An 18,193-nucleotide genomic window follows, 5' to 3' on the forward strand; every position below is an offset into this window, starting at 1 on the left:
GACCTGATAGGAATAAAGTGTCTTTGGGGTCAAAAATATGGCTCACTGGATTAGCAATAGCCTAATATTTAATTTTGCCTTTAAGAGATCTAGATAATATTTAACAGAAAACAAACGACATGTTCGGTTTCGTGGGCAGAAGCGGGCCTAATGCAAATATTTTACTAAAGGGACCCACTGATTATCAGTTTGCCGGACGATATAAGCCTGTCCGTTTTTCGGAACTGTCAAATTTTTGTTCTAACTGACAGGCTGATATCCTCCGGCGGACTGGTAATCAGTGGGCCCCTTAAGACAACTAAATATGACATGGCTAGCATGTTTAGGTATAGTTTCGCAGTAGTTTATACTCCAGGCTAGGCCACATCGAACTCGGGTTGCCAACCATAAATGTCCATTGTATGATAATGGTCAGCGTCGAGAAAGTGCCCGCTAACTGGTTGGACACGATGTCGGCCAAATTTGCATATTAGGTAACTGACTTGTCACCTGCTCAGGATATCGCTTGACAATATTGACACGTGGATCATATAGGTTCCGGATTGTTCAGAAGTGGTGATTTTCCCAGAAACGGCTTAGTATTCACGCCACCACGCTTACTGTCATGGAGGTCAGCCTGATGAGATTTATTTCCGTTGTATCACGACCTTAAGGTTTCTGTGCGATAATCTTAAAGAAATCTGATCAGTGCTGTGTATGAAATTCGATTACCGCTAAACATTCTGCACCTGAAGAAAAGGTAGGTAGGTACAGCGTTGTAGTTTTTTTAATACCACGTCGGTGGCAAACTAGCATACGGCCCGCCTGATGGTAAGCAGTCATCGTAGCCTATAAAACTAAAATAAAGTTGTCTCGGCTGCCGGAGGTCGTTCAGCCTTTTTTGCTCGAGTAAACTTGAACTCGCAAAACCGGACTTTAGCCTAGTTCACCTTTCGTTTAAATCATCTTCCTTCACTGCAATTAGTTGGGAAGGAACATTTTGTGTTCTACCGTTAAACCGTGCAATTATGACCATTGCTTTACCGAATATATGCCTGTCGAAGAAGTCTCGATCTGACCTCGAAGTTAGTAAAAACTATGCGTAATCGGAGACCACACTTATTGGTGTAATAAGACGCGAGATGCTTGTTAACGCTGCTGGAATAACAGCGCAGTACCGTCTGCGATAATTTGCTAGCTGCTCATTGTCACGGCCCCTCGCGCAGCAGTACTAATGAGAATACTGTCTCCATTTCCACTAGCTGTAATATGTTTGCCATTTTCGTATACCTCAGTATATAACTCACGAGCTTAAGTGTCAACTTTTGGCATTTTTTTTGTACTAAGTTTCAGTCCAAAACTACTGGAGTATCTATTACATACCTCCGGTAGGCTATATGCAAAAGCTAACTTATTGTTAGTCGCTAGTCGCTACTAGATGCTACGTATTACGTATCGCATGAGGAATCGTAAAACCTAATGAAGTCGAAGGAAATCGAAAATATTCTATATCCGGTCTAGTGAACGGACCAATCAGTCCATACAATATTATTGATATTAAACTACAATTCATATTAAAACCATATTTTTGATATTATACTACAATTCATATTAAAACCGTTCCGACTCTCAGTGTAATTAATTGGAATGCTTTGCTAGACTACATCGCAGGCAGGTTATAATACGTTCTCACGGCAGAATAAAAAACGCGGGCGTGCTTGAAAGTTACGCTTCGGCCTCTTAATCATTCTTAGTGATTGCAATTCGGTTTTTGCAGATGTACGACGAGAGTACAAGACGTTTTGTCACTCTCGTAGGCAAGTGTGTCGACCGGCGGCTACCAAGAGCGACGACCTACTGACTGACTCGACACATGTGTCGTGACATTTTACATCTTCATTTTCGGCACTTTAGATCGGCTGATAATCGCGTGGACTTGTAAGGTGCATAAATTATTATATTCCGAACACAATCTCGATCTTTGTAGAGTTCAAGGTGTCAATCATAATGTGCAGTCTCATAGATATAAATTTCAACTGTCCGTTCAGACTTCAGAGATAGTAATCGACGCGCATACGCCTTAGTAAGTCAGAGTGCGGCGTAATATGCAGTAATGAGTCTCGTTTGTGTTAGAGCAGATGCCCGTCAATGTCCAAAAACAATTTAAGCAAATGGAGCTAATCGAAGCGAGCGTGAGTGTGCCCGACCTCCGACACGCGTGGAGTAGAGTCGACTGTCGTTTATTTATAAAACATCCCATTCAACTCCTTATAATTTTACAGCCGTCGTTTATCATAGCGTAACATTCCTACACAGGATTTTTAGGTTTTTCTTGAAGAAAGAAAGAAGGGTAGCTAACCTAAAAACGCGTGAATATTTCATAATTGGTTAAATTAATTTTCCCCTGCAACATATATAACAAAGAATCGTGCAGGAAATTGTCAAAAGGTCATAACTTTAAGGGTTTATTTTACGGTCTAAATATTTAAAAGCGTTTCTAAACGGAAGGATGGTCGTTTGTTAATAAGTGTGCGAATACGAAGTCGCACGCATCGCACCGCGACGGATGCGTTCAGAATATCGTCTTCGTATTTTTGGAAGGGAAGTCTGCTTTGACGGAAGCGCGGCGGCATTGCTTTCCTCGGTGAATAACAAATAACTTGTAGGTATCGAGTCTCACGGCCACGGATGCACTCACCTGTCAAGTATACCTACAGTGCGTACCCACGCATAGCGAGACCTTTAAAGGTTACCTGAATGCGTTACCATAGAACTTGTTTATGTCCTCTTCGGCATTTAAGTACCTACTGAGATTTGTATTAAGTTGCCAACGGATCAAAAGTTCAGCAGTAGATACTGGGTATAAAATTGTCCGATATATTAATACCAATCTATTAGGTACTAAATGTAATAGTGCTGCAATCCGACTGCCTATATACCGAGGTCCTAATAGGTACCTTGAGTTAACTACCGTCTAGGCGTTTCGTTACTTCATATTTATCAGGTACCTAGACGAATGCAATTAACCACTTCGCCTATTGCCACAGCACATGCAAAGGCCCTAAAAAGAACCGGCGAGGAAAACGGGTGAGTGAAGGAGGCTTACCTTGGGAGACGCGCGGTGCTGTGCGCCGGCGCCGCTCACATCATAACTGGCGTCCGTGGTGTGGCGCCGGCGTAGCCCTGCGACAAATAAATCTTCATTAAAATGATATATCACGCGTCCGCAACGCGTTTCGGGAACTTCTTAAGTTTCAGACTCAAAGTGAGCCAACCGGCACAATTAGCCGACTACCTGTAATCCAATTGTATCGGTGTTAATTAAGTCGCAAGTTTACTTGGAAAATATATAAACATATTTTAAATGTTTGAGTAACTTTCTCCCGTCAAAAGATAACGATTAAAACCCTGGCGCACCACTTTCGGTACTCCACAGTCCATACATCATGGTAACGTGACCCATTTAGGGCAGCACATTTGTACCCTACAACCTAATCAAATCAATTTATATTTCATCAATCACCGTCTAAGTGTTCTTTGAACTCGTGCGCTTTGTTGATTCCGGCGACTGCTGTTCCCTTTGAACATCCTAGACATGATTTGTCTGGGACGCTTTCTAGCGTGCATGATGTGATGTAACGAGTCGCTGCCGGCCGGCCGGTGCAGTGGACGCGCTGGCACACAAACTGGACGAAAGTGGACCGGCCGAGCCCAGCTCCGCACCAGCGAGCCCTTTACGAGCTTTTACTTTAATGACATTTGTTTATGATGCATATTTTATTAAGAATTTGATATATTATCGGCGTTGTGGGTTTGAAGTCAAAATTATGTCGTAGAAATGGTGTTAATACGTAAAATTTTGGTGTCAATATATTTCGTTACTACTAAATGCAGCACTATATGCAGCACTGGTCGAGCCTGCATCGTTCCCTAGCTAAGTGTGTATTGTAGTTGTAGATATCGAGTAAGTTAAGTAATAATTAATTGTATCTAACATAGTTTTAAGCTCCTGCATGTTCGACTAACCTGTTATGGATTTCTGTGGTCCGAAATAATTTTTAGTTTTTTTTTTTTTAATATCCCTACGATAAGCTTTTAGTGTTTAGTCTAGTCGATTTAACCGAAGACAGCGTTTACAGCATACATTTCAAACAAACGCGTCAATGATGAAAGGCACAAAGAATATCCCGTACAAAGAGACTAACTGTCATTTAGTAGACAAAGCCAATGTCAATATTGGTTTGTATGGGCGGTAAACACGCCGCGTCTCGGGCGACCGACTCCCGAGAATCCGCCTATATCCATTCGATACTCAAGCTGCTATAGACTTGATTGTTACAGGAACAAAGCCTATGCGGTTAGGGATCCCTAGCACTTAATTTAAATTATATTTAAGATTCGATCTTCTTAGCTAAGTTACTAGTAGGATCGGATCTTCTTAGCTAAATTACTAGTAGGTAGTAGCACCCATACAATACCCATAATATTACTTTAATTCTACAAACTTTTAAGTAATATCTCTTTTTCCAATAGTCGTATAATTATGTCATCGTCGTTGTTTTGTTTTTGTTGTTGTATTTTTTTGCTACTGCCGTGCTCCTTCCTTGATACGAATGGTTGTGAAGTTGTGATTAAAATATGTATATACCTACATACTTCTCTAAGTACCTACCTATTTCCCCATTAAGTACCTATATTAATTAGCCATTTTAGAGTTAGGTCGGAAATTTGATATAGAATCGATGGTTTCGGTTTAAATTAGTACCTAATACATAATGGGTACGCATGCATGACATGGAAGGAGGAAATGAACACAGTAAAGTGACTATTGTTTAACAACATCCTTGGCAATCAACACTTACTTTATGACAAAAAACCGGCCAAGAGCATGTCGGGCCATGCTCAGTGTAGGGTTTCGTAGTTACCCTTCCATCACAATAGGTTAAACTGGAGCTAGTAGTATAGAAGATTGTATAAAGACAGCATAATCAGTAGGTACTTTAGGGTCGCAGTTCTAATCTAACCGTATCCACTTTTATGGTAGCAGTTTGGTTCTGTAATGGTCACAGTTCTAACCTAACCTAAGCCACTTTTCTGGTAGTAGTTTGGTTCTGTAAAGGTCGCAGTTCTAACCTAACCTTACCCACTTTTCTGGTAGTAGTTTGGTTCTGTAAGGGTCGCAGTTCTAACCTAATCTAACCCACTTTTCTGGTAGTAGTTTGGTTTTGTAAGGGTCACAGTTCTAACCTAACCAACTTGTTTGGTAGCATTTTGGTTATGTATGAGTCGCAATTCTAACCTAACCTTACCCACTTTTTTGGTAGCAGTTTCTTCATGTGGGGTCGCAGTGCTAACCCGACCTAACTTACTTTTCTGCTAGCAATTTTTTACTCTCAATTACTTTTTTGGAAGTAGTTCCTTTGTGTGGGAGGTCGCAACCTTGATTATTCTGATCGTATATTATATATTTTTCGATATTTTATTTTTATACGTAATAATGGTTATATAAAATGTCATTAGTCAATGTGTCTGTTAGTCGAAATGACTATGTTATATTATTTTTATGTTATACGAATTGAAAATAGATATTTAGTTAATTATACCAAACATTATGCGTTTCGGACGTGTGTAAACTGAAATTGTAGCAAAAGTGCTTATATATATATATTATGAGACGCACCCTAGACCATCACTACTATCATGTACCATGATGCTGTAGTATAGATTTCATATACATACATATAAAAACTGCTGGAGCCAGTGGGGAGCAAAGTAGGCACATTCGATAGTTTAAAATTAGTAACTTTTCGTATAACCTTTCAGTCCCACAAGGCAAGTAGCGGTAGTTGTCATAATATAAATAAAAACGCAAATTCTTCGCGTTTGCAATAACAGTACAATGATTCCCAGCTAGCTATGAGCCGTGAAAGCAAAACATCGTGCCTCTTTGTTTCTAAACATTGTGTGCAAATTTCTGTCGATAAAAGCAAATACGCGTACACAACCGCGGATCCCTTGTTTGTTATGCGTTTTGTAAACCGTTTACGCATTTTTAGGGGCTGCAATAAGGTCTTAAATGTGTCATATTGACTGCACGGCAGGCATTAGGTACAACAATCTTGCAGAAGACAATGACCCATTCCACGGAAAGGACAGTTTATAGAGTGGAATAGGTGGTACATACTTAGTAGTCGCTTCTATTTAGTAGGTAGTTATAATGGCCATGATTAGTGATTACCCATTAGCAAACCTAGAGATTATAATATATTGGGTTTAACTACCTACTCTTTATTTCTTGTACACCCCCCCTGCATACAAAGTTCTGTAAATTGGTATGGACGTGGGGTACCTTTTCTCTGCAGCTGATTGTACACCGGCATAAAAATCGCATGTTAGTACTGTTGGGTAGGTTAACTACTTGTTATTATAGGGAACAGGGAACAGGGAAATCTGTCAGTTTATGCGATTTTGGTATTAAGAAAAGGTAATAGCGAAGATATTTGCTGAGAGGGTCAAACGGATTTACCCGAGTTTGAAGTTAAGCGATACAAATCATAGAAATACAACAAGCCCTAAGAATGCCGCCAAATTGCCAAAACGATAAAAAAACAGTTTCTCCTAAGGCCTTAGGAAATAAAACTCTTATTTTGAATGAGGATGAACTTTTTAGATTTTTTTTAAACTTTATTGCACAATATAACAAATAAAGGCATTCTCTACCAGTCAACCACCAGGCTAAACAGAAACAGTGATAGGTGCAGGCATTGAACAAAAAAAAGCAGAATAGGTAACTTAAAACAAAAAAATATAGCGATAAATAATACACACTACTGAAAATAAACTTACATATACATATAGATTATAGATTTTCTAATTAAAATTCTAAATCTTTCAAGAAAATCACAACAATTTTTCTAATTAAATTGTGTTATTTTACTATAAATATCAATGAAAGTACGTAGATGTAGTTTTCACACCCAATAACATGAATGAGACGAAATAGTAGTTAAAGTTTATGATCCAAGCGGCGCAAGTGAACGTTCACGATTTAGTCACGTACGTTAATAATTACGTGAAGAATTATCATTGAAACATTTTATTATATGGAAACTAGCACGTGTGTCACTTTCAGATGGTACCGTAAAATGGGGTGAGTAGGAGCAAAACTGACATTCTAACCTCGATAACATTTTATTTTTACATATGCAAACTGAATGGTGTGTATAGTTTTCCGGACGTTTGTTTTTTTGTTTTTATTTTATTTTGGGTAGTTCCATTTCATAACAATCATAACTTGGACGATAAACAGGTAAAACCACCTTACCCCGTAGTCCCTCGTAATTGGGGTGAGATAGGTTTCATACAAAGGTGATTTTGGAAGATTGTTGCATCGGTTTTTTTTATTATGAGTATTACTATAGCTCCATTTTAAATTGGAATACATTATTTTTGTAGCAGTAGCCCTAAAACCCATCTCACCCCCCTTTCAAACCTTCTCTCCCCATTCATAACCCAAACTCTCCCCGCGAACCCTACTCACCCCATTTTACGGTACCTAAAGAAAATGAGGAATGGGCGAGATCTGTTTGTTATGGTACGAGTCCGGTTGCAAGCAAAACAACCGTTTCTGTGACTGTTGATTGTTTTAGCATCAATAAAAAATGCTAGGTTTTAAGTTTTAAGGTACTTACTTAAGAATCAGCACACGTAGAACAAGGTTAAATTGTATTTTATAAAACATCTTATTCTGAGTTTAAACTAAACGGATGTTTGAAAAGGCTCAATTTCTATCATAATATGAAACCCCTATTATGTACCTACATAAATATTTATTATCAAAAACATGACATAATTATTTGGTTTCATACATACGATTTGGGTGGCAAATATCTAGAGTTGATAAGCGCTATCGTAAAAGAAACAATTAGGTATGTTATCTGTGGTTACGAGAGAAAAAGGTTAACAAATTTTATACGTCGGCGCGTGACTACATATCAACTAGTAATATTCCGAACACTTCGACTGTAAAATGAGTTTCCTGTGAAGGGTTTCTCACGAGACTACAAGTCAGCAGTAGACATTTTTCAAAAATGAACTTACAATGTTTGAAGGACCTAAAACCTGCAGGGTGCATGTGACACCCCCGAAATTAAAAAGCACCTATTAACATCAGGCGGAGTCCATTTCATACGCTTGTTTGGCCTCCGACGTGGTTTAAAAAAAAAACCGGCCAAGTGCGAGTCGGACTCGCGCACCGAGGGTTCCGTACTTTTTAATATTTGTTATAGCGGCAACAGAAATACATCATCTGTAAAAATTTCAACTGTCTAGCTATCACGGTTACGGTTGAGATACAGCCTGGTGACAGACAGACAGACGGACGGACAGACGGACAGCGGAGTCTTAGTAATAGGGTCCCGTTTTTACCCTTTGGGTACGGAACCCTAAAAATGAGATAGGTAGGTACTGTATCCTATAGACTTTAATACCCCTTAAATCTTGTAATTTCATATTACTTACGATGGGCTAAGATAAAATCAATCAACGTTTTAATCAAGGGCAAATGCCAAGCAAAAAAAGCAAGTACAAACTCCGGACAAAACCTTAAAATTGGCTCGATAGAAAAAAAAATCAATTGAAAATAAATTTATATAGGTAGTGCGTTACCCTGCATATCATAACAGTGAGATGTTGGCTAGTATAAAATATGTACCTAGTGATATTGCTGAGGGACAGGTAGGTATGTCCAGCTCCAGATTTTTTTTAACAGAAGTTTACTTTTAGTTTTGAGGTAATACGTTAATACCCGCGCGATGGTCAAATCTTTCGCAAGTTTCGCGCGGCGCGCCATATCTTTTGTTCCTCTCTAATTTCCTGGCTTTCCGTCTCCTCTTAAATGACGTGATGTTCCTATGTATACAATACAAATCCTCTATTGCACAACCTTCGAATAAATTTACATGGAAATACAAATAATACATGAATATACTTATATGTATCTTGTGTCCTATTGGGAACATGACAAAATGGAACAGCATTCCCACAGGACCGCACAACATAAGATACCTATTACTCACTGCATTACGCACTCTAAAGCCTTACGTAGTTACATACAAACATTTCAGATTGTTATTATTTATTACTATAGATAACAATACGAGCATAGATAAACGAAAGGTTACAATAAAATTGCAATCAACTTGTCATAAGTGCCACAATTATGTTCTTCAAAGATTACGTTGATTTCTAGTTTAATTGGAACCTATGTTGGCCTCAAAACAGTATCTCCAGCCTTGTTTATAATGCTACCTAATTACAACTAACTACTTTCGTGAGTTCTAGTAAAGAAGATACTTAATAGTTGTACAGTACGATAGTACGTACTTACCTAATTATCGGCTAGAGCAGTCGATCGGTATCTGACGTAAACTTGGTGTAATTTCCTAATTGTTAGACATTGCTTTTGTTCTTTGATCGATATTTCGAAGACAAACGTATCGATACCAAAATAATAAGATGAGACCAATTAATACGATTTTGCGTGTTATAGGGTTTGTTCAGTTTTTCTGTCAACATGTGATTTTTATATATAATTATTTAAGTTCAAGTAGAAAAGAATAGCAGACGCCACCGGTGATCGTAGTGCTGCCAGCATTTATTTGTAGATTTCAAGTTTTATAGGTTAGTTATTTATTTCTGTTATTATAATAACATAATATATGATCAAACTACAATATTATAAAACTATAACTAACCTAGTAAACCTAAACTGTATACACTTAGTATATAAAAACTTAATAATAAACAAACTAGTCCCTTCAAAATTACCTTTTAAGTCCCGAACAGTTCCCTACCTGGCCCAAATCTTCCAAATATGCCAGTTATTTGTTACCAATTTAATCTATAAATAAAGTTGCTTTCAGTTCAAATGTACATATGTACCTGTATGTAAGTTGTCTCCATAACTATATATATGTATGGGCCATGGGATATGTATACCTATGGTTTTTCCCTATTCGTTCACGCAATCGCGTAATAAATTACGTTTTTAATGCGGTTATCTACCTATACCACTGTAATGTTATTAACATACTGGTTTTCTTTATAATTTTACACGTAAAAATTGAAATTTTGCCTTAGTAATTAGAGCTATGAAGTCTATTCTATAGAAGGGGTGATGGATATAAGTAAGAAACATTGGTTTTACTTTAGAGGCTTGACCAATAGATTCGATTTGGGTTTGCACATGACCGACGCAGTGACTTACCTCCGATAAGAGCACTTCCATAAATCATAATTTAAAAATCTAAGTGTCGAATAATTGAAATTGGTTTATATTTAGGTACTACACGTTTAACTATTATGAAATCTAGAAAAGAATGACGTGTTCGTTACACAAAATATCATATATATCTTACCTACCAAGTATTTGGGTACGATAACGCAACAGGTGACTTCAGCAGTGTTACTAATCAATTTACATATTAGTATAATATGAGTTCTGCGAATGATCGATGATGATGAATATCCATACGCATCAATTTCCATGATTAACTAATAAAAAATGCAAATAAACCGTGAGTGTATTTTCACATCTCATAACATAAAAAAACTGGTACCTAACCTAAGCTAACGAAGCGTCTACTAAGATCAACTGAGTGAATCTTCCATGTGATTTTAATAGAAGAATTGTCTGGTATTGTAAGCTGGGGTGACCATGGTCATCTAGGCTCTGGTAAGCCATTCAGGTGATCGCTGATATAGGTACCTAAGCTATTATACATGTCGGCTCCGATGTCGGATGAGGTAGGTATTCGAGCTAATCAGGTGAACTTTTTCACTCCCCCAGCTCAAGTCGAAAATCGGGTCCGATAGCGGTTTCGTATTCGATAACCGACAATGTATTTTTTTGATATGTTCACGCCTTTATTGCTGACTATACCTCGCGGCCATTGCACTTTTATAAACTTCTCAACACTTAATACAGCTCAAATTTAATTTGTTCGCGTTTTTTCTTAATGAGATTAGCTACATTAAATAAATTTAACACCCAGTCGATTCATACCCAAAAGAACATACTACATGTAAGAAAATCATTGCATTTTTATTATTGTTATTAAAGTTACGGAAGTAGGTTTACTAAATTTTAGCTGAATCATAGACCGGGAATTGGTACAAAAGTTACAAGATTTGAATCAACTATAATAAAAATAAATCCGTTTATTTAAAAGACAACATAGGTCACACATCACAATGTAAAAAAAAACATAATTAAAATTAAATAAATTAAATTAAAACGGAACAGCAATTTATAAAGAATATTTGGACGTTGATGACATTTATAAAATCATTAAAATAAAAACTTAATGTTGTTAAAAAATAAAATTCATTGTAAAATCATTGACTTATAAAAATTAAAATATAAATAAGTTAAAAATAATAATTAAAAATGTCAGCAATTTCAAAACATACAATCATATCTAGAATAAAAAATATACATTTATATACTATAATGTAGCCATAAAAAATATGCAGTCTCTTTGCTGTCAGCCTACTTAAAATATAACTGGTAACCATGGTAACTATGACCCAAAGAGTATAATAATATATATCTATGACCTTCCTACAACGCGATGTCAACAATGACATTGTCAGGAACATTGAACTTACTCATAACTTACTTGATATTATTGTGCGTGCAAGTTTAAGGATAATTTTGCCCCTTCTATTTGTGATTGTGCGAGTGAAAATGGACTACCTACTTATTGAAAGAGTAAGAGGTGAAGGATAGCGGCCGTCTCCATACTCCATACCAACTACTACTCCATCCATATTTAGCCGTATTATTTTGTATGGAGACGGCCACTATATGACGGCACCGCTATCCTAGGATTCCTAGGCGAAAATCACCAGGTACCTACCTCTATTTATTTGCTTAGTTAGACTGTGATAGATTTTATTCTGCCGCTGGATGCAGCAAGCAGTATCATCTGATCTACAATGAGTACAATGACATGGAAATCTTGGACAGATGAATACGTTCCAACAGTGGACGCGAATAAGCTGGAGTGAGATTTTTTCGAAAGTTAGATGCGAATAAATTTAACACCCAGTCGATTTATGAATCGACTGGGTGTTAAATTTATTCGCATCTAATGTTATGTTGGGTATGCCCAAAAGAACACAAATATCTGAGTGAAAAATATTTGTTAATCTAACTAGAACTTTCTTTAATGACAATAAGCCTTGACAGGAGTCAAGACATGATAGAAAAGAAGCAGGCGCCCTTTGCAATTAAGATTGCATGGGTGCACTGCAGTGCATGCAACTCAACATAGTCGCGGGCCGCTCGCAAATTGTGAAGTTGATCGAGGCTTGTGTTTACCTTACACTTACACAGCGTGACGAGCATGGTCCTAGCTTAAACTAAAACTAGTCAGTTAACTATTCATGAAAGTTGCTCCTGCCACAGGAATGCCAACTGGCGCCGCGCCTAGGGTTACCAGATACTGTTTTGTAAACACCGGGTACAATCCTCGATTCTATTGCAAAAGTCCTGAATTAACCCTTTAATGGACCAGATAAAAATAAATATACAATTCAAATTCAAACCTCTTTCCCACTTCATAGCCCTAAAAATTCTGACTAAGAAATGTAGGTAAATAAAGAAAGATGATGTTATTTTTGCTTTACAATATAGTTTGTCAAGGGATCAAAAATTGGTAAGAAGTGTTGTGTTTGAAAGACTGCTAACTTTGCAAAAACTTGTTATTAAGAATGCATGTGTATGCCTATTAGCTCCATACTTGATCGAGTACTCGCATTAAAACTTAGCGTGGTCCGACTATGTCAAATGTGACACTGACTTTTCCATAACCGTAACTATGGATGGTATAGAATGGTATAGAAAGGATGCCAATCTCTTATGGCAGAATTGTTGCAAAAGTGACCGCTTTCAGCTTTAAATAATAGTTCCTAATCTCTCCGGTGGCGCTAGTTAGGCTCTGGGACATGAGTATAAGATGAACTATATAAGGCAACAAATAACCCGACCAAATTACGTTGGTTGTTTTTGGTAGTATTTCGGTGTATGGTGGCGTCGCCTAATTACTGTTTTTTGATGGACACTTTTCATACATAGAGATTTGGCTCCTTTATATAGTCTCCATGACGTAACTTTCATGTCTTTTTTTTATGTAATAAATGTTAAACAACTTTTAACAGTGTTAATTGTTGTATAAAATCTACAAATCATCATCATCTGAGGCACTACAGCCGCGGGTGGGCCTTAGCCTGGTCAAGCAAATCTCTCTAGTCCGATCTGTTTGTGGCTTTCCTTCTCCAACTTATCAATCCTAAGGTCCTTATGTCCTGGTATACGCCGTCCAACCAACTGAGCTTGGGCTTTCCTTTCCCTCTGCGGCCCTCCGGTCGGCCTTCCAGAAGGCGTTTGGGTACTCTAAAATCTACAAATAAAAGGCCTAAGAGTCGGCTTTTTCTCTCATCTAAAAAATCCGTAATCCATCAATGTTTTGTAAATAAATAAATAATAATAAATAATGACATTTCCTTACAGGACAGGAAAATTTGTGAAATCTGGTAACCCTGGTCGCGCCATGTCCATGCGATTTGCTGCCTACTCGCGTCGTCTGTGTACGTTGTTATACGTTGTTTTTGAGCTATCCGACGATCTAACCGTTGCCTATTCTTGGAATACCTATGTCGCCCGATGGTTTTTGTTGTCTTGGCCATTATTTCCGAGACTGTTCAATATTTATATGTATTACGCAAGTGTAAGCATATTCATAATGTTAGAGATGTTTGCTCGACGATCATTTACTTATCTAAATATATCTGAGACAATTAAGTTATTTACACTTATAATTATAGAAATTACCGTATTTCGAAGGTTTTATCTTCATAATATCTTACGTCCGCGTCGATTATTATTTTCTGAAATTTACGGTCTCCAAACTATAAGTAGGTAAGTGGCATGACTGAATTAGTTCCAAATAAAGTACACTATAGGTATATAATTATTTCAAGTTTCCGAGGGCCATCTAAATCAAGTTCGATATACCACCATAATCATGGAAATGTGTTGTTTATATTGGCGTTTCCAAATATATTTGTGATGTGCACACATGTGTGTGTGTGTGTGTTTGGCTTAGCTAAATATACTGGGGTTTCACCTTAGACGGACTATTACTTAATAAATACTCTAATTAAAGCCCTGTAACAAGTGCTCATATAAATTAACAACATAATAAGATAACATTTACGTAAGTAATTATAATTATTTTTTACAAACAAGTTCATGGGACAGAGAGTGATAACACAATAAAGCATACGTTTCTAATAGCCACAAGTCTTTATAATTACTTGAACAAGATAGAGGGCTTGCGGTTAAGTTACGTAATTTCAAAGTAAATGTTGCTCTTATATGAAAATAAACAGGGTGTAGGTAACACGTGACTAAATAGCAAATCATAAACCTAAGGCAATGTAGGTAGGTCTACATACTACGTAAGGTAAACTCAAAATTTATGGAACGACAGGTCAATCGCTCTTGTGAGATTGACAGATTGTGTAGATTTACTAGGTACTACGCATTACATAATATACCTATATTCGTAGAATCCCGGTAAAGTGGTTTCTATGGGACATATTAGTTATTTGACAGCTGATATGTCAAATCGGATGAAGATGGCACACCGCACAGTGCGTTGTCAGCGCGTTATGGTCGCACATAGCTAATAGTGTAATTTTTATACCACGGAGGTGGCAAACAGGCATGTGAATGTGAATGTTCCCACCATTTCATTCCCTTTAGAACAGATCGAAATTAATGCGACGTCAAACTTAAGCAGCTCTATGAATAGTGTTTATGGTAAAATTTTGCCACTGTTTAAAAATGATTTTAATTATTATATTACTTTATCTAAAGGATTTTCTAAATACTTTTCATTATTAGTGCCACGTTCATTATAGGGGTGTTTATTATAGGTTAGTAAGCGCTATGCTCAGATTAGGTGTACCTATAGCCTGTCCGATTTCTAAGAGCCAGTTCGCCATAGTAAACCTATGGTGAACTGGCTCTTAGAAAAGCGTGCAGACACTGCAGACTACACTCTGTAAGTATGTATATTTAAACGAATGTACATTAATTGCTTCTAATAACCTAGATCCCGACAAAATCAATACATTCTAGTTTCCTGGCGCCTCACGTGCTTGTGGCGTTGACTTGACTTACAATACGAGTTGTTGTGACCACAATCATTATAACTCTACCACTTATCCTGCATTGGCTTAAGCTGTTAACAAAGTCCTCGTATAACATTTAAAGGATCATTAACAAGAATTTAATTTCTTGACAGGTAAGCGCCCTTAGGTTACGATGTTCTCCTACTAGCGGACGTACGTGTAATAACACGGTGGGAACTCCACAAGGTGATGGAGCGCGTGGTTAACAACCAGCTCCTAGCGTACCTTGAGGACCACCAGATTGACGCATTCGGATAAGAATTTATTAAGTTACTAATATAATGTGCATTTTTTCTGAATACATTTCATTAATAGGCATATCGCATAAAGTAATAGGTACTAATATTATCTGTTTATTTACTTTTATGGAGTCCTTTCTAATGCTAGAAAATATCAAATAATGAATATTTCTACTCTTTAACGTTACTTTATGCTTATGTATATTATTTGTATCCTTTTCTTGCCTTTGAGATCGATTACAGCACATCCTTCGATTTTTCTACCGACCATATTGCGACACCATAACAATACTGTTATATCACACTATGTGCAACACATTAGCATTTGTTGGATTGTTAAATTCTGAACCTAATTTGTATGCGCTGTGCAGAAGAAAAAACAATATATTTAGATTGTGCCATGTTGTGTAAAGTGTGTGTAAGGTTTATGACTCAATTAAAATTCGTAAATATTACAATTTACATTAAACATTGTTATTCTTATTTTCAGTATATGTAATTATAAATTTACAGTGTAATTATTTTTACAGATAATGGTGTGCATATTTATAATAAATATTAGGACATTCTTACACAGATTGACTAAGTCCCACAGTAGGCTCAAGAAAGCTTGTGTTGCAGGTACTCAGACAACGATATATATAATACACAAATACATAAATACATAAAAAACACCCAAGACTCAGGAACAAATACCTGTGCTCATCACACAAATAAATGCCCTTACCGTGATTCAAACCCAGGACCATCGGCTTCACATGCAGGGTCACTACCCACTAGGCCAGACCAGTCGTCTGTTTATTTATTGTTTACAAGAATAACATTAATTTGGCTAATCTAAAAAGTACAAACACTCCTGCCATATAAACACGATACTTGTGATGCGTCAAAGAACATTATGTAAGTTCTTCGAAAAGAGAATATAATTCAAATTAGATGCCGTTAAGTAAACTACAGACTGACGTTCAAATAAAATTCGTAGCTAAAGAAAAGGCAGGTATTGTTTAATGATAAAGCAGCACAACAATGAATTACTTCCTCAGCAGCAGTTTTCACTTTTTGCGATGACAAATGAGAGCATTAGCCATTCCGCCCGCGGCCGTGACACAGCGCAGCTTCCGCATAATGTCGTCCCTTGACGACCGATGTGTACCTTTACTTTCCATCCTTTTGTGATATCAAAGATAGATATAACTCCGTAATAGATGGATACAGTCCAAGGAAAAAACGTGCCTCGAAAATCACGAAAATTTGATTCTCGATCAGATGTCGCTACTACCTTTGGCCTACCCTCGTATAGAGGGCGTTGACGGTTTCGTTTGTTATTTAACAATTTTAACGCATATCAGTGAAACAACATGGGTCAAAATAATAAAAATAATTAATGCAATTAAAATAAAAAAATCCATAGTTAAATACATTTTATCGTATTTTTATAAATCTTCATTTTTAGTTTTAAAGTGTAGATGGCAGTGAATTTACTGTGGTTATAAAATTTACTATGACAGTACCGCTCTATAATATTATATCCTCTTTGGTGATATTAATGTATAATAAGCTTATTACGACCGTTGTGCCTTGAGTACAGTCAGCGTCAAATACACAGTTGCAGCCAAAGTGACAAAATATATCACAACATCCTTATGATTACAGAGGTGTGCTGCTACTTACTATCTATGTCGTGGGATTTTCTTGTTTGATTGTTTATTTTTGGTTGAAACGAATAAATGATTTATGATTTCATTGGCTTAGAATAGGTACTGAAAATAAAATTCAATTTGAGATATTCTAGACTTAGATCGCTAGTTAGTTAAAACTTGTATAGTAGATTATGTGCGTATTGTGCGTGATTAAAATTTAGGAAGTGTAAGCATTTATTAAATGAAATACTTTTTGATTAATTGAACGTCGAGTTAACACATTAATAATGTTTTTAAACCAGTATGATTTACGATATATTATCAACAATGATGCGCGGCAAATTGTTTACAGCTGTCGCCTTGACACTTGACAATGAAGCGTAGAAACGCTCCGGCGCGTAACTTTCGCGACCTCGTATTACGAAAACACGAGTAATACAAATTTCAACTTTAATTCTAATGCAGCAAGTTTATAATTTAAGTGCATAATTTAGTGCGATCTAAGATTTTGATAGTTATTTATCGATATTTCATGATTTACGCAATGGGTCATAGTTTGGACGCAGTAGCCTTTACCTAACAGCCAGTGGTTTTATTGATTGATTGATTGATTTTTATTTTATATTAAATACTTATTAAATACTATTATTATCCTCATAAACGATTATTAGTTTCAAGATAGAAATGCAATAACATTTTTGATGATTATTATTACTAGTAAAAGATGACACAAGTAAACACCGAATACGTTTTATAAAAAGTTTTATTAGTTAAATAGACAATATAACTGATTATCGCAAATCCAATCTCTATCTCGACATCCACACACAATTTAACCGCTTCCTTTTTTAGGGTTCCGTACCCAAAGGATAAAAACGGTACCCTATTACTAAGACTCCGCTGTTTGTCTGTCTGTCTGCCTGTCACCAGGCTGTATCTCATGAACCGTGATAGCTACACAGTAGAGATTTTCACAGATGATGTATTTCTGTTGCCACCATAACAACAAATACAGGGTGGGCCAATGAAAAATGCATTTAATTTTTTTTAATAAATAATATTTTTTTATGT

The 18,193-nt window shown here is 36.6% G+C and overlaps 2 protein-coding genes across 2 annotated transcripts in view; both read right to left on the bottom strand.

Annotated features, from left to right (window-relative positions):
* LOC134744419 (uncharacterized) overlaps positions 1-18,193 on the bottom strand; it is a 291,804-nt gene that overhangs the window by 140,973 nt on the left and 132,638 nt on the right. The window lies entirely within an intron of this gene.
* Positions 1-18,193, bottom strand: part of LOC134744337 (uncharacterized) — a 58,689-nt gene that overhangs the window by 8,295 nt on the left and 32,201 nt on the right. The window contains exon 2 of the mRNA XM_063678111.1: positions 3,086-3,162. The gene's annotated coding sequence lies outside the window, so the exon portion shown is untranslated. The remainder of the gene's footprint in view (positions 1-3,085; positions 3,163-18,193) is intronic.

Source organism: Cydia strobilella, chromosome 9 (genome assembly GCF_947568885.1).
Source record: "Cydia strobilella chromosome 9, ilCydStro3.1, whole genome shotgun sequence".
NCBI lineage: Eukaryota > Metazoa > Arthropoda > Insecta > Lepidoptera > Tortricidae > Cydia > Cydia strobilella.